Raw genomic sequence first — 26,937 nt, forward strand, 5'->3', positions numbered from 1 at the left:
TTTGACAATATTCAACACCCATTTATGATAAAAGCCCTCCAGGGGCTTCCCTGGTGGTGCAGTCGTTGAGAGTCTGCCTGCCGATGCAGGGGATATGGGTTCGTGCCCCGATCCGGGAAGATCCCACATGCCGCGGAACGGCTGGGCCTGTGAGCCATGGCTGCTGAGCCTGTGTGTTCAGAGCCTGTGCTCCACAATGGGAGAGGCCACAACAGTGAGAGGCCCACGTACAGAGAAAACAACAAAACAAAAAGCCCTCCAGAAACTAGGCATAGAGGGAACTTACTTAAACATAATAAAGGCCATATATGACAAACCCACAGCCAACATAATGGTCCATGGTGAAAAACTGAAACCATTTCCTTCAAGATCAGGAACAAGAAAAGGTTGTCCACTCTCACCACTATTATTCAACATAGTTTTAGAAGTTTTAGCCACAGCAATCAGAGAAGAAAAAGAAATAAAAGGAATTGAAATCAGAAAAGAAGAAGTAAAGCTGTCACTGTTTGCAGATGATACTATACATAGAGAATCCTAAAGATGCTACCAGAAAACTACTAGAGCTAATCAATGAATTTGGTAAAGTAGCAGGATACAAAATTAATGCACAGAAATCTCTTGTGTTCCCATACACTAATGCTGAAAAATCTGAAGAGAAATTAAGGAAACACTGCCATTTACTATTGCAACAAAAAGAATAAAATACCTAGGAGTAAACCTACCTAATGAGACAAAAGACTTGTATGAAGAAAACTATAAGACACTGATGAAAGAAATTAAAGATGATACAAATAGATGGAGAGATATACCATATTTTTGGCTTGGAATAATCAACATTGGAAAAATGACTATACTGCCCAAAGCAGTCTACAGATTCAATGCAATCCCTATCAAACTACCAGTGGCATTTTTTACAGAACTAGAACAAAAGATTTCACAACTTATATGGAAACACAAAAGACCCCGAATAGCCAAAACAATCTTAAGAAAGAAAAACGGAGTTGCAGTAATCAGGCTCCCTGACTTCAGACTATACTACAAAGCTATAGTAATCAAGATAGCATGGTACTGGCACAAAAACAGAAATATAGAACAATGGAACAGGATAGAAAGCCCAGAGATAAACCGGCACACATACGGTCACCTTATTTTTGATAAAGGAGGCAAGAATATACAATGCAGGGAAGACAGCCTCTTCAGTAAGTGGTGCTGGAAAAATTGGACAGCTACATGTAAAAGAATTAATTTAGAACACTCCCTAACACCATACACAAAAATGAAATCAAAATGGATTAAAGACCTAAATGTAAGGCCAGACACTATCAAACTCTTAGAGGAAAACATAGGCAGAACACTCTATGTCATTAATCATAGCAAGATCCTTTTTGACCCACCTCCTAGAGAAATAGAAATAAAAACAAAAATAAACAAATGGGACCTAATGTAACTTTAAAACTTTTGCACAGAAAAGGAAACCATAAACAAGATGAAAAAACAACCCACAGAATGGGAGGAGATATTTGCAAATGAAGTAACTGACAAAGGATTAATCTCCAAAATATACAAGCAGCTCATGCAGCTCAATATCAAAAAAAAAAAAACCCAATCCAAAAATGGGCAGAAGACCTAAATAGACATTTCTCCAAAGAAGATATACAGATTGCCAACAAATACATGAAAGGATGCTCAACATCACTAATCATTAGAAAAATGCAAATCAAAACTACAGTGAGGTATCACCTCACACTAGTCAGAATGGCCATCAAAACATTTACAAACAATAAATACTGGAGACGGAGTGGAGAAAAGGGAACGCTCTTGAACTGTTGGTGGGAATGTAAATTGATACAGCCACTATGGAGAACAGTATGGAGGTTCCTTAAAAAGCTAAAAATAGAACTACCATATGACCCAGCAATCCTACTACTGGGCATATACCCTGAGAAAACCATAATTCCAAAAGACTCATGTACCACAGTGTTCATTGCAGTTCTATTTACAATAGCCAGGACATGGACGCAACCTACGTGTACACTGACTGATGAATGGATAAAGGAGTTGTGGCACATATATACAATGGAATATTACTCAGCCATAAAAAGAAGAAATTGAGTGATTTGTAGTGAGGTGGATGGACCTGGAGTCTGTCATACAGAGTGAAGTAAGTCAGAAAGAGAAAAATAAATACCATATGCCAACACATATATATGGAAAAAAAAAAAAAGGATCATGAAGGACCTAGTGGCAAGACGGGAATAAAGACACAGACCTACTAGAGCACGGACTTGAAGATATGGGGAGGGGGAAGGGTAAGCTGGGACAAAGTGAGAGAGTGGCATGGACATATATACACTACCAAATGTAAAACAGATAGCTAGTGGGAAGCAGCCAGATAGCACAGGGAGATCAGCTCGGGGCTTTGTGATCACCTAGAGGGATGGGATAGGGAGTGTGGGAGGGAGATGCAAGAGGGAGGGGATATGGGGATATATGTATACGTATAGCTGATTCACTTTGTTATAAAGCAGAAACTAACACACCATTGTAAAACAATTATACTCTAATAAAGATGTTAAAAAATATATAGTGGCACATGTATAGAATGGAATACTACTCCACCATAAAAAAAGAACGAAATGATGTTTTTTGAAACAACATGGATGCAACTAGTGATTATCATACTATGAAGTAAGTCAGAAAGAGAAAAACAAATACCATATTATACTGCTTATATGTGGAATCTAAAATATGACACAAATGAACCTATCTATGAAAGAAAAACAGATGACAGACATAGAGAACAGATTTGTGGTTGCCAAGGAGGAGGGGGGTGGGGGAGGATGCAGTGGGAGTGTGGGGTTAGCAGATGCAAACCAGCATATATAGGATGGATAAACAACAAGGTCCTACTGTATAGCACAGGGATCTGTATTCGATATCCTGTAATAAACCACAATGGAAAAGAAGAAAAAACACTGTCACTCACGACAGGGACCCAGTAAGTGACCAGGTTTCTAGTGCCCAGAAATAGTTCCCGATTTCCCTGTGTCTCATGTCCTGGGGTGAACCCAGGCCTGCACCCTGCCAGCTGTTAGTAAGATACCCAGATACAAACAGATAATTATTGTTATACCTCTAAGTCCATTCCGTTAGAGATAAATATGAGTTCATATATTAACAAAATATATTTTGTAACTTGTTAAAATTTTTGACCATGTACTTATACTAGCAGTGATTCTTTTATACATTAAGATATTTAAATGGACATATTTATTGCATCATATAAATATACTATGTTTTAAATAAACATTCTAGTAAATTACTAAATTTATTATAATTAGAGATATTTTTCATTATTAGTTTAGGAAAAAATTCTGGCAACTCTAGCTCTGTCAAATTATTTAGGCCATTTAGTGTATACTTCTAAATCGTCCTCCAGAAAAAATTTTCAAGTTTGCACTCCTCAAACAGGAGTGTACTTTCCTAAATATTTGCTGGTTTAGTCAATGAATTGTTTTGTTATTATTTAATATATATTCTGTTGTTATTTTCCATTTACTCAGGATTGATTTATAATCTCATTCCATTATTTATAATTTATCTCCTTGTCATTCTCTACTCATATTTACACCACTGTGGTCAGCAAAACTGGCTCATAAAAATTCTATTTTGGAGAATGTATTAGAGTTTCTATTCTGTCATATATACCTATGTATCATTTATATATAAATGATTCCTTAGTATTTAAAATAGTGTGTATTATACCTTATACCCCATAACACAAGTATGAATTTTGTTTAGCAAATATGCTATAAGCATATTTCTGTTATTTTGAATTTTTAAATATTTAAGTTATCAAAATTAATCAATGTAGAAAATATTTTAAAAGTTCAAAAGCCCATGAAATTCCATATCATCTTAACAGAGTAACCATCATTTCTATTTCATTGACTCATATAAATATTCATAAATGTTCACATAAAGATGTACATCTTATTGTAATTTTAATTCATTATAAAAATATTTTTTCTAATTTTATATTAATAAAATTTTCTCATACATGTTGGTTTTATGATTGACATTTTTTTTGGTAGTTTTTGCTTTCTACCCAAAGACAAGAATATTCTCATCCTAGTCAGAGAAGAACGCATAGTGACGAGAAAGCCTTCTCAGCCTGTACATTCACCTTAATTTACATGAGAGATCTCAAAAGTCAGAGAGATTCTATAATGTGAAAACTTTTTTCAATTTCGCAATATTATAACTGTACAAATACTCTCAGACTTTGACCCTTATAACATCTTCCTACAAAAATAATGGATATGGCTAGTTTTCTTGGCTGGGAGCAGTGAGACCCAATTCAGATTAACAAACCAGACAATGGGCAGGTTGCCTTGAAAACTGACCTATAGAGAATACTGTTCTAAAAAGACGAGTTAATGAGACTGCAGATGTAGAAATGTCACTGCCAAGAGCACTTGAGAATTGACATTAGAACCAGAGATGGAAGACAGCATACCCGGCATGGATGTGTTGTCTCTCACTGTTAAATACTACAGCCATCCTGCACTCCAGCCACATCTTGTTCTGTTGTCTCCCATGGTACCCAACCCCATCTAACTGAAGCCAGGAAGGCAGGGATTGTTTTCCTTTGTCTCAGAAGCTACAATAGTGTTCAGCACAGAAGTTCTTCAGACATATTTGTTGAATGAATAAAAATGACTATACATACACACATATGTATAGACATAAACATGTATCTGTTATAAATACAAAGTAAACTGTGTTGGAGATTGGTATCAATATTGACCAAACGAAGGTCAGATTCTAATGAGTCATCATCAGGGCACCTTCCTTGCATTTCTCACTAATTATACATAATGAAAATTTCTCCAGTTCACCTAATATATATCTATATGTATTGTTTATTTGTTTTGGCCTCAAGACATCCCTTGGAATGGAGTAACACAATATTCTAAAAAAAAAAAAAAAAAATCACCTACTGATACCTTTTTTTAAAGCTATTTTCTATCAGCTTAAACAATACTACCTACTGTATAGAACAGAGAGCTCTACTCAATACTCTGTAATGGCCTATATGGGAAAAAAATCTAAAAAAGAGTGGATATATGTATATTTATAACTGATTCACTTTGCTGTACACCTGAAACTATATCTCCTATATTGAACAACTGAGTACGTATACTGTTACTTACTAGAAATCTTTTTTTTTTTTTTTTTTTTTTTTTTTTTTGCGGTATGCGGGCCTCTCACTGTTATGGCCTCTCCCGTTGTGGAGCACAGGCTCCGGACGCGCAGGCTCAGCGGCCATGGCTCACGGGCCCAGCCGCTCCGCGGCATGTGGGATCTTCCCGGACCGGGGCACGAACCTGCGTCCCCTGCATCGGCAGGCGGACTCTCAACCACTGCGCCACCAGGGAAACCCCTAGAAATCTTGTTTTCATAGAATACTACCAAGTATTTGGATTCCATGTTGAATAGGTTTTATTTTAAATGATAACAATTATGATTGAGTATGCCAAAAGCTGTGACAAATCACAATTCCATTAGAAATTTTGTAGTAAACTTTCCTCACATCCCCATCAGTAGTGGGTGTTGTAACTTAAAATATTTACCACCCTGAGAATTAGAATCAAAAGCTAATTGCTACCTTGTTGGTATTTCTTTGACTAAAAATTAGACCAAGTAGTTTTCAAGTTTTATTTTAGGAATCAAGATTTGTACCTCTTTGAATTATCTCTTTATAATTTTGTGATTTTTCTTTGGATTGTCCTTTCCTTAGCAATTAAAAAAATATTATCTATTTCTCAAATGCATGTCAAATATTTTTCAAACTAATATTTCTAAATTTTACTTTTAATTTAAGGATTTTTACATTACATGTAGTCAAGTATGTCTAAATATGTAAAGTGGGGTCCCAAATCAACTAGTTTATTTTCACACAGACACATAGCTAGTTGTAATACAAGGCAAATTGACTAAAAGTATTTTTTGTTATTGAATTGAAATACCACTTTTTTCATATATTAAATTCTCATTAAACAGGGATATGAATATATATATCTCCCATGTATTAAATTTCACTGATCTATTTGATCTATTCCAATATTTTATTGAAACACATTGATAATATAGTCTCATTCCTTGTAATCAAGTCCTTTTTCTATTTTTCTTATATTCTTAGCTATGCTCAGAAATCAAGCTTCCATGTATAGCTTTATGGGATTGTATACCATTCTCCCATGCCTTTTCCTGACAAAAATATCACTACTGAATTTTAATTAGAACCACATTCTTATTTATATGTTGAATTTGTGATATTTGAAGGAAATTAAGTTATTTATACTTACCCTTGATTTTCATAAAAACATATAAAAAAGTAAATAAAAATTTACTATTACAAACTTTATTATGATATTTGCAGCTGGGTTTTTACTTAAACCATTTTTTTTTACCTTTTATTTAAAGAACTTTTTAACTTTCTGAGTTTTTTTTTTTCCTGCTCAGCTGAATTTTATTGAATGCTATTTCTAAGTTTATTGTTAATTGTTTTTTCTTCTTGCTTAACTTGTTGATTTAGGAAATATGTTGATAGAATGTGTAGATTGAATCTTTGATCACAGCTATATCTTCCTGGAGCAAATTTTAATTGTTGTATATGTAACACTTTACCAAACAGTAGATTATTCTATTTTATAATTCTTTAAAATTATGCATCTCTAGAAATAAATTTATATCTAACTTTTTCTTATATCTTCCTAAGCTTTAAGGATTAAACTTTTATGACCTAGAATATATTAAATCATATTGGAATTGTTTGTTTTGTAAAGGTTAGATTGCCCTCAGTTGCAAAATACCTGATCCTGGTGTCTGTGGTAAAATTTTTAAAAGAGCAAAAATTGTGTCTCTTTTGCTCTTTCAGTATACTTAGAGCTAGGAAAAGTGTCTGAAACTGGCATTCAGTAAACATTTGCTGAATAAAGGAAGCATTCCTTTATATGCTAAGTACTTTATCTCATTAATTTTTAAGTAATTCTCTAAGGTTTAGTAAGTATTGCTTCAGATGAGACAGATAAAGTTTAAAGAGGTTAAGAAATTCACCATCGATCATGAGAGTCTCTAAATGGTTGAGTTACGATCTAAACCCAAGTATGTCTGAAACTAAGGCCCATGATTTTCAATTCTGGGCCTTTTAGAAAAAAATTCTGCCACGTGCATTCATATTAATTATTACACTTATTTATTAATTTCCATATACTTTCTGAAGACACAAGTTCTCCGAACTTCCACATTTGTTTATAATACATTCCTCCAAAGCTATCCACTAAGTGAAATTTAGCACATGCCATTAGTTTACTGTATCCTTGATTTTTAAAATAAATTAAAAATAAATGAACAAACCTAAGCACTTAAAATTAAGCTTTGCTTTTATAATTTTGAATTAACCAGGAATCCATCCGCATATGGAAATGTGCTTTCAGGGGTAAACAGGTTTATAACACTAAGGATCATATATCATACTCATTCACTAGCTCTTTGAAAGAGCTCAAGTTGATTATACAAAAGAACTAAAGATAATCAGATGAGATTGAGCTAGGGGAATTATAAATTGAATTCAGAGAAAACTTCTCTACCAATCTTAACTATTATTCTGAGGAAAGATTTTGAAAACTAGTTGCACAATGAATGATGGTAAAAAAAAAAAAACCCACAAAAACAAAATATGAGTGAGAATAAGAGAAGAGATATGTGTCTTGTGTCTTAGCTTTCTTTCTTAGGTGAATCCATTATATTTAACAAGCTATTCACATCAGCTCACAGTTATGCAGAAAGTTCCTGAATTTGTTGGCTATCCAACACAGTAAAGTACTTAATACTTTTTAAGCCTTTGAATCTTTTTTGAAAATGTCCCCTATTTACTACAAAATGGCAAGCAGCCTCATTTTGAGAACTTTGAATAAAATCAAACCATTCTTCTCCATTCCAGTTTGAAAATCTGTAAGTTTGATTTTTATTTTTAATTGACAAAGACTATAAAACATTATAAACCCTGTGGTGTAATCCTGCAATAATAGCAAATATAAAACTCATTAAAAAGATTTTTTCCCTTATGCCTGAAATAAAATAAATTGTTCTATTATATACTTCTTGGATTATACTTTAACAACATGCTTGTATTATACTTTAACAACATTTTGCAAAGAATTATTATAAACTTATTTCTATGTAAATAGAAGCTCCAGGTATAATTCCTTAAGTGCTGAGATGAATATATAACAAAAAATGGCTTGAGTTGGAAAGAAATTATGACCTTTAGAAAAATCTCAGTAAATTACTATTATTTACAGACACCACAGGAAAGGAAATTTCAGCTCTATAACTGTGATTACTTTATAATAAAAGCAAAAATCTATAAAGAATTTATAATATTTACAGTGGTTATAGATATTTGCATGTTAAAAATTTTAAGTAGGTAGTCAATAATCAGAATGAAAGCATGTTGTTAAAGTATAATCCGAGAAGTATATAATAGAACAATTTATTTCAGGCATAAGAGAAAAAATCTTTTTAATAAGTTTTATATTTTCTATTATTGCAAGATTACACCATGGTGTTTATAATGTTTTCTATTCTTTGTCAATTAAAAATAAAAATCAAACTCATATAACTTAAAATTATGTGTTTGTTTAATGACTATAATTGTTGGGAATTTTTTAAAATGTTAATTTATTGGAGTATAGTTGATTTACAACATTGTGTTAGTTTCAGGGATACAGCAAATTATTGGTTACCAAGAATGTTCAGAGAGGCACTGAGTAATATACATATTTTGAAAATAATTTCAAATTTGAATCTGAGTTCATTTTTTTATATTATTTTTAAATTTTCTTTTATATTTTGTTATATTTTTATTTTCTATTATTATATAATAAGGAAATTGGATTTTTTTATTTTAAAAAGAAAATTTTGAGTTATCATTTTACAAAATAATGATGGATTATAGAAGATGTAAAATTAATACTTGGAGAAATATGTCATAATCTGTGGTTATTCACAGTGACATTTGACATTTTACATCTTATTTTCCAACATTATTCTATTAAAAAGAATGTGATTGGGGCTTCCTTGGTGGTGCAGTGGTTGAGAATCTGCCTGCCAATGCAGGGGACATGGGTTCGAGCCCTGGTCTGGGAAGATCCCACATGCCGCGGAGCAACTAGACCCGTGAGCCACAACTGCTGAGCCTGCGTGTCTGGAGCCTGTGCTCCCCAACAGGAGAGGCTGCAACAGTGAGAGGCCCGCACACTGTAATGAAGAGTGGCCCCCACTTGTCACAACTAGAGAAAGCCCTCGCACAGAAACAAAGACCCAACACAGTCAAAAATAAATAAATAAAAATTTTAAAAATATAAAAGAATGTGATTATCCAATTATTTCTTTATACCAATGTGGACTCATGGATATTTATTTTATTCTATGAGTTGAGTCACACTACATTAAAATTATTTATATTAAAGTGGACTAGGGGAATAGCATATTCAAGGATTTATAGTTCTTTCCTATAATCATTTTCTTTGGAATACAAAATTTTCCCTATTTTGCCAGAAGTATCCCTGTCAAGCTTACTTCTTTGTAATTTTGTTATATAACAATTACTTTTGAGCCGTTTCTTAGTTTTTGGTCAAAAAGATGTTATCAGTTTATCTTCTACATTGCTTATCCCAGCCCTGGTATCAGATCATCCTCCAAGAAGCCCTAGTTCCATTCATTGTAGAAGGTCATTTAGACACCAAGATTGGGGTGTTAGATGTGCTCACTGCTACTGATATGTTACTACTTCTCAGTGGACATAGCTAAGAAACATGTGTATGTATCTACATGCATCTAGTTTTATTTCCACGTCTATCTGTCTATATACCTATTTTAAAACTATTAGTACATATTGATATTTCTGATTTCATGAGCATCACAGGGTTTCCTGGTCTTCTCCCTAGTTTATTTATAACTCCTTTCTTCAAGAACTGGTTTTTATTATCCACAAGATATTTACTAATATGTTCAAATGTAGAATGCACATGCCCTAGAAAATGGGCCCAATTTAATTAGATCAGGCAGTGGAGAAATTTATGCCACACATTATGGAAAGCAGTAAAGCAATGAGCTGGTAATTATGATAACATAATCAGTGGCTATTAGCTGAGTGTGATACCAAGAGTCATGAATAGCTTAACAGAGAGATCAAGGAAAGACAGTCAAAGAGCATACAGCTCAAACCACTGTGATCCAAGGTTGTCCTGTCCAAGGCTACAATCTATAAAGAGCAATATCGGAAATTACATATTGCAGGAAAAATAGACTTTACTGAAATAGTCCAGCCAAGCAAGTAAACCAACAACAACAAGTTCTAGCAGTGAGGTGTAAATCAGTATCCAGAGTTGCTACAATATATTATAAAAAATTCATGACATTCAAAGAAATAGGAATATGTGACTGTTACAAAGTCATTTCCATTCAACACTGTAATGTTGGTTGTACCAGGGAAACTAGACAAGATAAAGAAATAAAAGACACCCAAATTACAATGAATTAAAACTATTTGTATTTGCAAATAAAATCTTATGTGTAGAATATGTTAAGAAATCAGGTAAAAAATACCTCTAGAATCAATAAACAAGTTAATCAAGGTGTCAGAGTTCAAGATTAATAAAGAAAAATCAACCAGCAATGAAATATCAAAAAATGAAATAAACAATTCCATTTACAATGTCATCAAAAAGAATAAAATACTTAGGAATAAGTTTAAAAGAGAAATGAAAAAGTTGTATTCTACAGACTCTAAAACATTGTTGAAAGAAATTAAAGACAATATAAATAAATGGAAAACATCCATGCTCATGGCCCAGAATGTAACATCATTAACATAGCAACAGTCCTTAAATTAATTTGTGGACTCAATGCAATGCATACCAAATTATGAATGTCACTTTTAAAAATAGATATTGATAAACTAATTCTAAAAAATTATATGGAAATTTAAGGGATGCAGAATAACACAACTAATCTTGAAAAAAAAAAAGAACAAAGTTGAAGCATTCATACATCCAAATTTCAAAACTTAATACAGAAGTACAAGAATAAAGACAATGTGGTAGTTGCATAAGGATAGACATATAGATTAATGAAATACAATTGAGAGTCCAGAAATAGACCCATACACTTATGGCCAGTTGATTTTTAATCAGTGTGCCAGGGCAATTTAATGTGTAAAGAAAAGTCTTTTCAAGAACTGGTATGGACATGGGAGGTTGTGCAAGATGGTGGAGTAGAAGGACGTGTGCTCACTCCCTCTTGCGAGAGCACTGGAATCACAACTAACTGCTAAACTATCATCAACAGGAAGACACTGAAATTCACTGAAATTCACTGGAAAACAGGCCCGATTCTTCCTAATGCTTTGCACAGTAATTGACTTATGATGTCTTACTCTTTCCAGTACCAATAAACTAAAATATGCAACTTTCTATTAGATTATTGACTGTATGTTTTCATGTACAACTTTGAAAATAAGACCAAAACTGTGGGAATAGGAAACATAGACCTAACATTCACATTCACATTCATGAGATTCATAGGAAAGTGAGACTGGAAGCAATCAGGAAAACAACAGAGCTCTTTTTCGCTACTAAGCAGATTTGGAATTTCTACCATCGAATGATAACAAACATGTTATGAAGAGCTCAGTTCTACCTTCCCCAGGAAAGGATAGTGGTATCACCTGTGCAGATACAGCCTAAGATGAAAAAGGTAGGCATTGAATGTACATAGTCATCAGGACATAGTGAAAGAACAACTGTACTTATTTTCAAAAAATAATCACTTTGAAAACAAATTCCTTTCAAGGGAGTGGGACACAGGCTTTCTTTGCCTCTTTCATGATAATCTGTATTATAAAACTAAGTGGAGCCAATGACAGGAAAATCTAAACAAGGAATACTCTGTGTATTATAAATGTCTGGGGAATTTTCAACATGAAAATATTCCTATGTTCATGGTTTGTCAAGCTCACGAAATTTATTGTCAAAGCTTTTTTTTCTACAATCTAATCCATGTATTAGAAATTCCCCTAAGTAATTAAAGAATGCTTAAGAAAAAAATGCAAGAAGTAGCTGGAGTTTTAAGGTTGATTATCACTTTAAAAAAGTATATTTTAATAAAATTTAAAAATTGAATATTTAAACTCTTTGAGCTTAATCTTGAATAAAGGTTAATACTAATTTCAGTAACCCTACAATCCATTCAGATTTCTCTAAGTAATTATTTGCAACAATTTATATGACAAAATATTTAGAATTTTTTTTTTGATAATTGAAAATAAAGTGTGCCTTGATGAGATGATGTTATCAGTCCACTTTGGGGCACATATTCAACAAGATGTACAACACTAGAGTCTGATGCCATAGACCCCTTAAAGACCATTTATCACAGACAAGCTTGGTATACTAAGCTGACCACCAGTTCATCTTTTTATCAGCTTGAGTAGTGGAGCCTTAGATTTGTAGGATACTGCACTCCAGACAGAGTACTACCAAATACTATACCTTTATCAGTCTCATTACTGAATATCGGAACCAGATCGGGGAGACACCCTCAGGCAACCAATTTGTCTTAACTTAGAAAAGTGAGAAACATAAATAGAGATAGCCCAAGGTCTAGAAAACAAGTTGGTAACAGACATATGTGCAGAAAATAGATTTCCTGACACCTAGGTCAATGCTTGTATTGCATTTTCATGTTGCCTAGTAGTATGGAGTATTAAAAATTGTGAATAAAAAAATTTTCTAGATTTTAAATATCTAATTTTCTTTTTCTTCTTTTTATTAATGCGTCCCGGCAAATAAAACATGGAACATTTCTGTAGGCCACTTTGTTTTTTCACTATTTATTCGTTATTATGCGTGTTGTAAAAGAAAAAATATACAACAAAATATTTTAAGTAATAAAAGCATTCTCCTCTCCTTCTTGGCCCCTATATCCCAGCCTCAGAAATAACCACAGTTAACAATTCTTTCCAGATTCTTCAAGACAGTCCCCTTGGTATATATACATTTTTTAAAGTTCACAACTTATATCAGCTCTTAACTCACTTGATACATTGAATTAACTTTACTGTGTCCATCTCCCAATGTCCATACCTATGGTTTTATCTTCTATCTATTACATGATTGCATTTGATTGTACAAGTACATCCTAGTTAATTAACAGGCTCTGATTAGTGGACAGTGGATCTTATGTTAGCTGGGAATGTCTTTGGCAGAAAAATGGAACTGCCAAGTATATTATTCTTTTAAAAAGTGACTTTTTTCTAAAACAAAAACTCTCTAGGTGAACGTTTGGCAGCTTTGGTTTAGTAGCTCCATAACGTCAGTACAGGTGTCTATGATTCTTTTACCCTTTGTCCTCATAGTTACAAAAGGTCTTCCCCAGGTCATCATCACACCCACATCCAAACTGTCTGTCTCTTTCATGAGGAAAATGAGAACTTATCCCACCGATGGCTTAACACATTTCTGCTTACATCTCATTGCCAGAAAGATATGAAATGGCCACCCCTGGTGGCAGGGGAGGTGGGTAAAGGAGGTAATGAATTCAGTTAAATGAGCAAGGGGTTGGAATTTTTATTGAGTCAAATAATAGTGTTTTTTCATGAGTTGTTCTCATTTTTCCAAACATTTCCACAATGAATATCTTTGTTTCCTTATGCGGATATAGCTGTATGACAAATTTCTTATAATGAGACAGAAAAATTGAAGAAATAGGAGTGAGAAAGTGAAAACAGAAAGAAAGGACAGGAAGAAACAAAGAGGAGGGAGGTAAGAGAAGAAAGGAGGAGGGGAGGGAAGAGAAAAAATGGAAGATAAATTAAGGAAATGGAGGAAAATAGTTGAGTTTGGCATAAAAAGAGGTAAAATACTTGACTAGTTATTTCATCCATGTGTTTACTTTCAGGAGAAGTAAGCTATCTACTACCCCAAAGTCACCACCTGCTAAACTGTTCCTTCTTGCTAATACCTCTGTATCCACCCTTTTGTTGGAGCACTGTATGGTATTCAGATAAATGTAAATTAAAATAAATATGAAATATAATTTTATACCCATCAGGAAGGCAAAACTTGAAAACAAAAAAAAAATGTCATCACTGGTAAACAAATGGGGGAAAAGGTACACTCCTGGGCATTTGGTCAAAAGAGTAAGTGTCAATGATTTCTTGAAAAGAACTCTGACAATGTATATTAAATAAATAGATGATAGATAGGTAGATGTAGATAGATAGATAGATAGACAGACAGATAGATAGACTTAGATCAATGCCCTCATACATTCTTAGGGATCTATCCCTAAGAAAGGAATTATTATGAAATAATATATTAACTAGTATGTTTATTAAATCATTCTTCATAATCATAAAAATGGCAACAAAGTAAATTTTTTCTTATAGTAAATTATCCATAAAGTACATTCATACCATAAAATGTGTCTATTAAAATTAGACAAGATTCTTATAAGGGGAAAACTGGAAAATTCCACAAATATGTGGAGATTAAACAACATGATACTGAACAATCAATGAATCAAAGAAGAAATCAAAAGAGAAATCAAAAAATATCTTGAGACAAGTAAAAATGAAAATACAACATACTAAAACCTATGGGATGCAGCAAAATCAGTTATAAGAGGGAAGTTCACAGTAATAAATGCCTACCTCAAGAAACAAGAAGGAGCTCAAATAAACAACCTAACTTTATACCTCAAGGGATATGAATAAAATGAAACAGAGACTAAAACATGATTTTAAAAATCAATAAAACTAAGAGCTGCTTTTTAAGAATCATAAACAGAACAGACAAAACTTTAACTAGACTCACCAAGAAAAAAGAGAGAGAACTCATAAATAAAATCAGAAATAAATGATGAGATATTAATTGATACCACTGGAATACAAAGAATCATAAGAGACTGCTATGAACAATTATACACTAATAAATCGGACAACTGAGAAGAAATGCATAAATTTCTAGAAACATACAACTTACCAAACTGAATCAGGAAGACATAAAAAATCTAAACAGACCAATCTAAAGTAAAGAAATTAAATCATTAATCAAAAACCTCCCAACAAAAAAAAAATCTAGAACCAGATGCCTTCACTGATAAATCCTACCTAACATTAAAGAATTGACACCAATTCTTCTCAAATTCTTCCAAAAATTACGAGAGGAAACACTTGCAAACTCATTATATGAGAACAGCATTACCCTGATACCAAAACCAGACAAGGACACTACAAGAAAAAAAAAAAATTACAGGACAATATCCCTGATGAACATAGATGCAAAACTTCTCACCAAAAATTTAGTAAAGTGAATTAAACATTTAAAAGATCATACACCATGATCAATTGGGATTTAGTCAAAGGATGCAAGGATGGTTCAACATCCACAAATCAAAACCTGTGATGCACTACATTAACAAAATGAAGGATCAAAATTATCCGATCATTTCAATAGATTCATAAAAAGCATTCAAAATGCATCATGATAAAAACCCTTAACAAAGTGAGTACAGTAGGAACATACCTTAATACAATAAACTCCATATATGACAAGCCCATAGCTAACATCATACTCAATTGCGAAAACTAAGATTTTCCTCTAAGATCAAGAGCAAGACAAGAATGACAGTCTCACCACTTTAATTCAACACAGTTCTAAAAGTCTTAGCCAGGACAATTAAGCAAGAAAAAGCAATAAATAAATAAATAAGGAACAAGTAAAGCTGTCTCTATTTGTAATTAAAATGTTATTATCTACAGAAAACCCTAGAGACTCTACCAAAAAAAGCTGTTAGAATTAATAACTGAAATTAGAAAAAAAATAACTGAACTTAGTAAAGGTATAGGATACAAAATCAATATACAAACATCTGTTGCACTTCTAGACAATGATAATGAATTATCAGAAAGAGAATTAAGAAAACAATTATTTAAATGCATCAGAAAGAATAGAATATAAGGAATAAATTTAACTAAGGAGGTGAATGAGCTGTACACTGAAAACTATTAGATATTGATGAAGTAAATTAAACAAAACACAAATAAATTGAAAGACAGTCTGTGTTCATGGATTGAAAGAATTAATAATGTTAAAATGTTCATACTAACCAAAGCAATCTAGAGATTCAAAGCAAACCCTATCAAAATTCCAATGGCATTTTCACAGAAGTACAACAAATATCCTAAAATTTATATGGAACCAAAAAAGATCCTGAATAGCCAAAACAAACTTGAGGAGGAAGAAAGCTAGAGACATCATGCTTACTGATTTCAAATTATATTACAAAGCCATAGTAATCAAAACAGTATGCTTTTGGTGTAAAAACAGACATATATATCAGTGGAACACAGAGAGCCCATAAATAAATACACACATACATGCTCAATTAAATTACAACGAAAGAGCCAAGAATATACATTGGGGAAGGACAGTCTCTTCAACAAATTATGTTTGGCAAATTGGACAGCCATGCAAAAGAATGAAACCAGAACCCTTTCTTACCATATACAAAAATTAACTCAAAATGGATAAATTCTTGAATGTATGACCTGAAACTATAAAACTCCCAGAAAAAAACATGGGCAGTAAGCTACTTATCCCATCCTGGAAATAGTTTCTTTGAATCTGGTAGCAAAACCAAGGGCAAAAAAAGCAAAAATAAATATTTGGGCCACTATCAAACTTAAAACTTCTGCACAGCAAAGTAAACCATCAACAGAATGAAAAGGCAACCTACAAAATGGGAGAAAATATTTCCCAACTATATACATATCCAAATACTGGCTTTTAAAATACATTTTGGATATCTATACATAGTATTTATTTATATATTTATTTACCTTTATATATGACATATATGTATACATTATTTATATAAACATATTTATATAAGTATAAATATATGTATATATTATGTATTTATTTATCATTATATACATATATATACATATATATCCCCAGTATATAAAGAACTTATACAACTTAATAGCAAAAGAACAATTTGATTAAAAATAAGCAGAGCATCTACACAGACTTTTTTCAAAAGAATACATCAAAGTGGCCAACAGGTATATGAAAAGGTGCTCAACTTCACTAATCATCACAGAAATGCAAATCAAAACCACAATATTACCTCGTACCTGTTCTATCCTGGAAAAGACAAGAAATAACAAGTGTTGCCGAGGATGTGGAGAAGAGGGAAGACTTGTGTTCTGTTAGGAGGAATGTAAATTGATGCAGCTACTATGGAAAACAGTATGGAGGTACTTCAAAAAACTAAAAATTTAACTGCCATATCATCCAGCAATTTTACTTCCAGACATTTATCTGAAGGAAAATTAATCTGTCTCAAAAGATATAGGCACCCCTATGTTCATTTATTTCAGCACTGTTTACAATAGCCAAGACATGGAAACAACCTATGTTTCCAGGATGGATATATAGATATAGAAGATGTGGTGTGTGTGTGTGTGTATATATATATATATATATGTATATATATATATACACACACACAAACAGATATACATACATACACATATATATACATACATATATACACACATGTACACATACACATTTATATATATATATATATACATACATACACACAGACACATATATATAATGAAATATTATTCAGCAATAAAGAAAGGAAGTTCTGCCATTTGCAACAACATGGATGGACCTTGAGGGAATTATGCTAAGTGACACAAGTCAGACAGAGAAAGACAAATACCTTATGATCTCACTTCTATGTGGAATCTAAAATAATACAGAACTCACAGGTACAGAGAACAGATTGGTGGTTGTCAGATTTGGGAGTTGGGGAGCAGAAAAAGTGGGGGAAGGTGATAAAAAGGTACAAACTTCTACTATGAGATAAAAAAGTCTGGGGGATGTAATGTACAGCATAGTGACTATAGTTAATAATACTGTACTGTATATTTGAAAGTTAAAATAAGTTTTAAAAGTTCTCATCACAAGAAAAAACAATTGTAACTGTGTGAGGAGGAATGTTAACTAAACTTATTGGTGTAATCATTTTGCAATATGTAAAATATATCAAATTATTATTTTGTACACATAAGCCTAATAGAATGTTATATGTTGATTACACCCCAATAAAAATAAATTCAATTAAATTTTAAAGAGAAATTATGAAACAGTATATTAACTAGGATGTCTATTAAATGATTAATAATGGCAAAAAGTGGAAACAGTGAATGCCTACTTATAATTAAGCGGTTTATAGAGTACATCACATCCACATTGTAGAATATTGTGTATCTATTAAAACTGGAAAAGATTCAGAGGGATCTCTATGAAATAATATTCAATAAAAATTAAGTATAGAAAAGGTAGATGTATAATCTAAAAATTGTACTTTTAAAATGAAATAAAATATTGAATGGGTGTGTAACCTGCATATAATTTTATGATTATGAACTACGGGTAGAAACATGGAGGGAATACAGTTGACTCGTGAACAACATGGGTTTGAAATGCCTGGTCCACTACACACAGATTTTTTTCAATAAACATACAGCTGGCCCTCTGTATTCACAGGTTTGGTAACCATGGATTCAAGTGCCTGTGGATCACATCCTGCAGATGAGGGTACCTATGGGACTATATCTTTTTACATAAGGCACCTGAGCATCCATGGAGTTTGGTGTATGCAGGGGCTCCTGGAACAACTATATGCAATTGTTACAATGGGCCACACACCAAAAAGGGAGCTTACACTGAAGTGGGAGGGAGGAAAAAAATAATAGAAGGAGAATAATAATAATGAGAACAATAGAGTCTACACATGACGCGTATTTGTAATTTTGGTAGTCTCCAAATATGTCTTCCTAATGAACCGTGCCTCCCGCTATTTACAGATGTGTGTAGCCCCCTTCCCTTAAAACTAGGCTAGTCTTAATGACTTGCTTGATCAATAGAATCTTATGAAGTGAATATCTGAGATTTCAGAGTCAAGTCATGAAATACCTTACGGTTACCTGCTAGGCTGTTGGACACTCATTCTTGGGATGCTACATCTCAAAACAGCCACCAGGCTGTGAGAAGTGCAGGCCACAAGGAGAGGCCATGTGTGGACACTGGTCAGCAGCTCTGGCTGAGTCCCCTGCTTACAGGCAGCGGCAGCTGACACCGTGTGAATGAGGTCCCTCGGGCAGCCCCCACCTGACTCACACCCGAGGGACTTCAAGCCAGAACTCATCAGCTGAGCCTTGTCCACCATGCAAATGTGAGAGTAACTGGACATTTTTTTGGCTTAAACTACCAACTTTGGGGTGTTCTGTTATACAGCTAAAAGTAATCATATTAACACATTAATGAAAAATTTAGTGTGCAAATACATTTAAATATTAACTAGGAAGTTATTTTCAAAAGCACGGAAAAGGAGACTTGGTTTTGATATAGTTAAGAAAAAAAGAAAGAAAGTAAGTAAAACCAAAAAGAAGAGAATGAGACTTATTGAGGGGAACTGGTTTGGGACTTAGCCAGCCCTGACTTGGCTCTGAACCCATGGCTCTGCTTCTTCCTGGTTGTTGAGGTTTCTTCAACCTCAGTTTCCCCATCAGTAAATGAGAAAAATATTAGCATTAGGCATGAAACTTAATAGCAAAATCAGGGTTACTTATTGCTGAATTCTTCACAAAATTCCTCTCTCCTATTCCTCTGCAATATCATAGAATATTGAAACTAAAACAAATGTTAGGTGTAGTATGTATTACCATCTTTTCAGTGGTACTCTTAGAAACTGATACATTTGTGTGTTTCTATGACAACCCCACAATGCCTTGATCATGATTTATAACAGTTTTGTTGTAGTGATTTTGTCCAGTATGGCAAAATACAACTTAGTAATGTTTCCTTTGACGATTATTATAATATTCACACATTTATTCTTCTATAAGATATTAAATGATTTTTCCATTTTCCACCCACCCCAATACATCAGCAATAATATACATACAAAAAAATAGATTTTAGTTGAATTGAATTACATTTAGAGATAATTTTGTAAAAGGTTAACATTTTTCTAATATAAAGACATGTCATCCAAAAGAGGTTAATTCTTATTAGAGATAGTAGGATTAAACTATATAAGTCGTAACTGAGCATGAATCTTGATGGATGAGTACATTTCTATTAGGTAGAGATGAGCAAGGGAATTCTAGGAAAAGAAAATAGCAAACTGTGAAGACAGGTATTACAAGTCACGTGTGTATAATGCACGGACAGATTTATGTCTGGCCAAAGAGCTATATAATAGTTTAAAAGAGAATAGGAGTAGACACTCATTTCCCAAATTAAACTTGTAATGTTTTCCTCCATAGATTAATAATATGTTGTTCTCATTTTGGGGAGAAGTTGAGGATGACAAAACTTAGCATATTGTTTTAAGTCATGTTACTATCTTATATCAACTGATTAGCATCACAAACACTGGCTTCTTTTTCTTTTTTCCCATCCAATGATTTATTGACTTGTTTAAGGTCTGTGAATATGTTTTCAACACTGATTTGTATTCTGCAGTTTACTATTTTATGAAGGAATTATTTTCTTCAAAATATTTTATCATTTGTATGGAAGACTGCATAAAATAGAACAATTGCTATTATTAATTCCAAACCAGTGCAGCATACAAAAGGGTAGAAATTGTTGCTGTGCTTTTTTACATCTTAAGAATGTTGGGAAGTTCCAAAGATTAATTGTTAATGGGGAAAAAAAAAGATTAATTTGACAAAATGCAACTAAACGTAACCTTATTTCTCACATCATTTTATTAGCAAGAATTTTTCATGTTTTTTCATGCCTCCCTTAAATGTTTCTCGATTAAGGTAGCTTCTCAAGCCTAGTAAATACTTCTTTTCATTTATTGTCTTTCTATAGCAATCCTATAGAACACTGATCTCATTAAAATGAGACTGGGTAGGTTAAATGATATGAAAATGGGTCTGTTAATGATAAGTTGCTCACACCATACATGCAGAGGGGGACATTGTTAACATTCATTGATCTCACCAATTTTTATAAAGGGATGACTTCTACTGATTTAGTGAAGTGTTCTTACCTTAACCATTTTTCTGCTTCCTACTATGATACATCTAGAATTTCCAGAAGCATCAGAACATTCAAGATGAACAGAGCAAAGGCTTTTCATAAAACTATCTTAGTAGTCAAGAGGCCAAGTGGAATCAATGCGAAAAATTAATCCTAACTCAGTTAGTAATTTTTAAAATAGGGGAAGTTTTTTCATTAAGACATTCCGTTTGCACGTATAGTTGTTGACTTTTTTTTTCTTCCTAAATTTTTAAAGAGTGGGTGTGAATATGGACTGAATGGGATACTATGGGGTGAGAACAAAATTGAGAAACTGAATCTCTCACCCACCTGCTAAATAACAGTATTTTCTTGGCCAGCCCGTTTCCTGAGTATTTGTGAAACAGACCTAGACAGCAGGTAGAGAGAAAGAGAAATTTCAAATGACCCAGATTTCCTCCAGGAGATTGAAGAGAGGTCAAAATCAGCAGAAAGGGGAGAGGAAGAAAGGACAGAACCCAAAGGCTGGGATTTCAGGGAGTGAGGATGGATGAGCAGAGAGGGGAGTTTGGGGGAGCCTCTGCCATTCACTTGAAGGTTGTCCACAGCCACCAAGACAGACAAAAATGTAAAAGACATTTCAGTATACATGCAGGATGTACGGCCTGCTCTTTGAAAATATTATCTCAAGACGTCGATAAAACTGTGAATGCATATTAGTGACCATCGTCTGATGGACTCTGCTGTATTGAATGTGCCTTTGTACAGCATCAGGGCACGTGGGCCCCAACTGTGTGAACCTTTCTTTCTTGTGTATGTGTGTTTGTATGTGTTTAGCTGACAACTGTGATTTAGCAATGAGAGAATTTGCCTTTATTTATAAAAGGGGAAAAGAGGAAAAAAGAGAAGTAGAACTACCTTGGTATAGGAAACAATGTAAATACATTTCTGAAATCCATTTCAAATATGAAATCCTTAGAAGTACAGGTTTTATAATCTATCAGTTTGTAATGTCCTGAACTTGGCACCTAATTTTGCTGCCGACTTCTACCTTTGTTCACAGATCAAGATCTGTACCACCTTAAAACAAAGCAAACACTGAAATAAGAATAATATGTATATACTATGGATATGAGACTTATGTAAAGGCTCCTTTGTCATCTTTGGATATTAGAACAGATGTTAGTGGTAAGAATATTGGGACGAAGAGATACAAAGCCTGTAATTTCCTCATTTATTTTCATTTTCGTCTATGAATCCATGAGTCTGTAAGAACAAATATTTTACAACTTACAGTTATCTGGTTTTTTTTTTTAAAGACAGTTTCCAGGAAATGGAAACATACACATACCAGAGGTTTATCTTTAGTGAAGTTTTACAAATCCCAAAGTTAGAGAGTGTGTGTAGGGGGTGGGTGGGAAAAACAGGTGAAGGGGGTTAAACGGTACAAACTTCCAGTTATAAAAGTAAATCATGGGATGTAATATAGAGCATGATGACAACAGCTAATAATACTGAATTGCATATTAGAAACTTCCTAAGAGAGTAGATCTTAAAAGTTCTCATCACAAGAAAAAAAAATTTGTAACTGTGGATGGTGACAGATGGTAACTAGACTTACTGTGGTGGTCATTTCACAGTATATACAAATATCAAATTTTACGTTGTACATCTGAAACTAATATAATGTTATATGGCATTTAGACCCCAATTAAAAAAGAGCTGACTTCCTGTGATTCACAGGAACATGTAATTAAACTGCTCAGGGCACCTTTTGAGGAAGCTGTCCTGTGAAGTTGATATGCTCGCCAGCAAGGTTTTAAAGGACAGCCCACGTGTTACAGAGGAAGGACTTTGGGTACTTGGATATAAAAAGTAGATATGCACTGAAAATAATCTAACCAAAGGAAATGTTCAGTAAAATGAACATTTGTAAAAGCATGAAAAAAATGTTCTTTAGTATTGAGGAAATGACTTCCAGAGGTGTATGGAATTTTCATTTTGCAGGACCTGTTCTTTTTTTTTGCAAATGATGTGGCCAAAAAGGGATTACATACAAGCAGCTCATGCAGCTCAACATCAAAAAAAAAAAAAAAATCAAAAATGGGCAGAAGATCTAAATAGACATTTCTCCAAGGAAGACATACAGATGGCCAAAAGGCACATGAAAGGATACTCAACATCGCTAATTAGAGAAATGCAAGTCAAAACTGCAATAAGGTATCACCTCACACTGGTCAAAGTGGGCATCATTTAAAAACTACAAATAATTAATGCTGAAGAGGGTGTGGAGAAAAGAGAATCCTCCTACAGTGTTGGTGAGAATGTAAACTGGTGCAGCCACTATGGAGAACAGAATGGAGGTTCCTTACAAAACTAAAAATACAGCCAACATATTATTCTGCAATCTTATTCCTGGGCATATATATGGAGAAAACCAAAATTTGAAAAGATACATGCACCCCAATGTTCACTGCAGCACTATTTACAATAGCCAAGACATGGAAGCAACCTAAATGTCCAAGGACAGAGATGAATGGTAATGAAGATGTGGTATATATATATATATATATATATATATATATATACACACACACACACACACACAAAGACACACACACGCACAAACACAATGGAATATTACCCAGTCATGAAGAAAGAATGAAATAATGTAATTTGCAACAACATGGATGGATCCAGAGATTATCATACTAAGTGACATAAGCCAGATAGAGAAAGACAAATATCAGATAACACCTTAAAAACTCAGGGTAACCCGACTGAAGTTCCAAACTTAGCATGTTATCTGCATTTTTTCAAGAGGAGCTGAATGTTAAGGAATTTACGTCAGTACTATTTTCATTTCCACAATAATAAAACAATAATAACATGATTCTAAGGGGCAGTGTAATTGTTCAAATTAAACCTCTAAAAGTGGTCATACATGAAAGTCTTCGCAGAAGAAAGCAGCTAAGTGGCTGTAGTACACAACACACAGCAATCCTGCCATTTCTTCTTTAGAAACAACATATGAAAGAGAATGTCCCAGAACAAAACTCAACCAAATCTCCCTTTTCACAGGTTCCTTCTTCCATCACACACAGAAGGCAAGATTTCTTTTAAAATGACTACTTTCAGTGCTCCATAAAAAATGAAATCTCCTGTGTTTCCAAAACACACCATTTTATTCTGGAAACATCAGCAGTCTAGAAAAATGTGTTAATTAAGCAGTAATCATTTCAACTCACACCACTTCTGTGGAATAAATAATCTTAAGGAATGAAAATGTTGAGGGCAGCTAATGCTACACTTTTTTTAATATCCAGGAAATGACCCAAAACACAGTCATTATAGAAAATCTACATCAATTTTCAAGAATCACTTGGATTAACAAGTATTATGGCTTTGACCTAATTATAAGCTTATTTTTCATCTCAGAGACATGGTATCAAAATACATGTTTGACCAAATCAGAATTTGTCATGGAATTATGATTAATTCTTTGACGTAAAACACATCAAGATCTTTTTTAACCCACCTCCTAGAGTAATGAAAATCAAAAACAAACAAATGGGACCTAATTTAACTTAAAAGCTTTTGTACAGCTAAGGAAACCATAAATAAGATGAAAAGACAACCCTCAGAATGGGAGAAAATATTTGCAAATGAAGCAATAGACAAAGTATTAATCTCCAAAATACAGAAACAGCTCATGGAGCTCAATATCAAAAAACAAACAATCCAATCAAAAAATGGGCAGGAGACCTAAATAGACATCTCTCCAAAGAAGACATACTGATGGCCCAGAGGAACATGAAAATATGCTCAATATCACTAATTATTAGAGAAAGGCAACTCAAAGCTATAATGAGGTATCACCTCACATTGGTCAGAATGTCCATCATCAAAAAAATCTACAAAAAAGTGAATGCTGGAGAGAGTGTGGAGAAAAAGGAACCCTCTTGCACTGTTAGTGGGAATATTAATTACTACAGCCACTGTGGAGAATGGTATGGGGGTTCCTTAAAAAACTACAAATAGAACTACCATATGACACAGCAATCCCACTACTGGGCATATACCTTGAGAAAACCATAATTCAAAATGACACATGTACCCCAATGTTCATTTGCAGCACTATTTTCAATAGCCAGAACATGGAAACAACCTAAATGTCCAACAACAGATGAATGGATAAAGAAGTGGTACATGTATACAATGGAATATTACTCAGCCATAAAAAGGAATGAAATTGGGTCATTTATAAAGATGTGGATGGACCTAAAGTCTGTCATACAGAGTGAAGTAGGTCAGAAAGAGAAAAACAAATATTGTATATTAACACATATATGTGGAATCTAGAAAAATGGTACAGATGAACCTATTTGCAGGGCAGGAATAGAGACAAAGATGTAGAGAATGGACGTGTGGACACAGTGGGGGAAGGGGAGGGTGGGATGAATTGGGAGATGAGGATTGACATATTTACACTACCGTGTGTAAAACAGATAGCTAGTGGGAACCTGCTCTATAGCACAGGGAGCTCTGCTCGATGCTCTGTGGTGACCTAGATGGGCAGGAAGGGGGCTGGGGTGGGAGGGAGGTCCAAGAGGAAGGGTATATATGTATACATAGAGCTGCTTCACTTCACTGTACAGCAGAAACTAATACAACATTGTAAAGCAGTTATACTTCAATAAAAAAGCCATAGATTTGTCTATATTGTTTTATATAAAGATTTTTTAAACCCTATCAAGGTTTGCTACTTTATCCTTAAAGTTTTGGTTAACTGCCCGTGCTTGTTCTTACTTAGGTACATCTGACTTTACCCAAAAATGAAAGGTCTGAACTACAAGAGCCTTGGTAACAGAATATGAACAGCTGGAACAGGAAAAGCTCTGTGATCATTAACAAGTTGATGAAAAATCACTCTGTTCTTTGCTGTTACATTGAGGTCAGTCATGAATATCTTTCACCAAACATGAAGACTGAGGTGACGGAGGGAGAGTGACCTGCACATTTTTTAAAGAATTTTCTGTATGTTGGGAAGGAAAATACAAACTACTGTGATGGAAACAGAAGAAGGAATTTAAGACAGAAAAAAAGCAGTAAGTAGAATTGCTCTTACAGCCTTCGCCATGTGATAATTCCCAGGGAACCATTTTCTATCTGGGTCTCCATTCAGGGGATGCCAGAGGCTCAGAAATTCTAACTTAGAATGGATAAAAGAATTTCATCCATAGGGAATGTAACTAACTATGCTTGAATACTATGTAAGACGTGAACAGAAATTTGGAAATATTCAGAGTTTTTGATGAATGAAACTGAATTTTAAAGATGATATGGTATCTACATAAACTGACAGAATACACTTAATATTGTTTACAAAAAGGCACCTGGGGCTTCCCTGGTGGCGCCGTGGTGGCGAGTCCGCCTGCCGATGGCGGTGGACGCGGGTTCGTGCCCCGGTCCGGGAGGATCCCACGTGCCGCGGAGCGGCTGGGCCCGTGAGCCGTGGCCGCTGCGCCTGCGCATCCGGAGCCTGTGCTCCGCAACGGGAGAGGCCACAGCGGTGAGAGGCCCGCGTACCGCAAAAAAAAAAAAAAAAAAAAAAAAAAAAAGTACCTGAAATACGGCAAGGAATTATATTTGTGTTAGGAGCAGTGAGCTATGAATAAGTAAAATAAATTACATACTTTAGGTTCTATTTATCCTTGAGTAATTTGGCTTAAAAATTCAGTGTCTA

The 26,937-nt window shown here is 33.8% G+C and overlaps 1 long non-coding RNA gene across 1 annotated transcript in view; it reads left to right on the forward strand.

The window, feature by feature from the left end:
• LOC136794683 (uncharacterized) overlaps window positions 1–26,250 on the forward strand; it is a 43,248-nt gene extending 16,998 nt beyond the window's left edge. Inside the window, exon 3 of the long non-coding RNA XR_010841763.1 lies at window positions 26,005–26,250. This is a non-coding gene — a long non-coding RNA (uncharacterized lncRNA). The remainder of the gene's footprint in view (window positions 1–26,004) is intronic.
• Window positions 26,251–26,937: the final 687 nt, after the last annotated feature.

Source organism: Kogia breviceps, chromosome 8 (assembly GCF_026419965.1).
Source record: "Kogia breviceps isolate mKogBre1 chromosome 8, mKogBre1 haplotype 1, whole genome shotgun sequence".
Lineage (NCBI taxonomy): Eukaryota > Metazoa > Chordata > Mammalia > Artiodactyla > Physeteridae > Kogia > Kogia breviceps.